The sequence below is a fragment of the Acyrthosiphon pisum genome, unplaced genomic scaffold (genome assembly GCF_005508785.2).
Source record: "Acyrthosiphon pisum isolate AL4f unplaced genomic scaffold, pea_aphid_22Mar2018_4r6ur Scaffold_21210;HRSCAF=23316, whole genome shotgun sequence".
Classification (NCBI taxonomy): domain Eukaryota; kingdom Metazoa; phylum Arthropoda; class Insecta; order Hemiptera; family Aphididae; genus Acyrthosiphon; species Acyrthosiphon pisum.
The window spans coordinates 5,193-6,602 of NW_021770653.1; positions in this window are offsets into that span (position 1 = coordinate 5,193).

The following is a 1,410-nucleotide window of genomic DNA, read 5'->3' on the forward strand; positions in this document are numbered from 1 at the left end:
TAAATTAACTTCTCACAATACACTACTTTTCAGCATACAATTTTTTTTTTTTAATATTGAATAAAATAAAATAGTTGGAATAGGAACATTTATTTGTAACCTAAATCTATTTTACTTTATTATGTTGACCAGACAATTTAAATATTACATTTTTTTTACTGAAAATCAAAAATTGGTATAAATTATGTCAACCTCTGGTATAATTTTTAATTTTCTATAGTCTGAATATAAAATGTTGTTGTATTAGTAGTGTATACATTTTATATTTATTAAAATAAATCAATAAAAATACTATGGTTGCACAATTATATAGATTTGTTACAATAAAATAATACTCGTTAAAACAATGAAATAATTTGGAAATAACTTTTTCTAATCATCAAACATAATTAATCAAAAACTGCAAAGAATATTTTTAAAAATCGCTGACAACTGTCAGTAACCTGCAGCTGAATTCTAATGGAACTATACTCCGATGATAGCATATTATAATATTATCACACTACGCGCAGTTACGTATTAATATTTGATAAATCATGTTATTTAGGTTTATTAACATAATATTACCTATAACCAGCGATCCGCAACAGCAGAGTACGCGCGAAAGTTTCCCACCCTCTATTAGGTATATTATATTATTATAATACACGGGCCTGACCGCGGTCGCGAATGAAATCTAATTTATTGTGATCATATTATCATCATATTATATTATAATTTATAAGCTCATACCTATACCTACCTACCCGTTTGTGTTTCGTCATGATTTTTTCGACCGTTTTCGAAACATGCGCCGCAAAACTCTCTTCGCTGCTGCACGGTAATCTGTATAATATTAGTGCTGTAACCGACGGTGTCCGGATTAATAACTCGCGTGTGTATACCTACACATAATATATTATTATTATCATACACGTAAGTTGTCATAAATGTTATCCGTCCGATGATCCGGATATTCCGATGACGTACGGGTTAATCATTTTATGTGACCCGACGAAAATATTATGTTTTGAATTTCGATTTTCGTAATTACCCATAATGCGCGTTTAGTTCGTATACAATATAGGTAGGTACGCGATTATACAGCTGTTATAATATACTATTTGTACGTACTATATACCTTCCATATTATAATAGTGCTGCTTTTCATACTCTTCGAAATATTAATCAGTAAGGCCTTTTTAATTTTGTAATCATGCGCTGTGGGTCCGCTGCGGTTAATTATGACTCGGAAATCTGAGTTTTTTAAACAAGACGATTTGGCACACGCGGAGTTCACATCTTCTGAATAAAGGCGCACGGTTATATTATAATATTATTATATGGACATTATACATAGTGATGGCAATGAAAGTAAAATGTATATGTAATATTATTCAAAAGACAGCCCGCAGTTACTGCAGTATAATT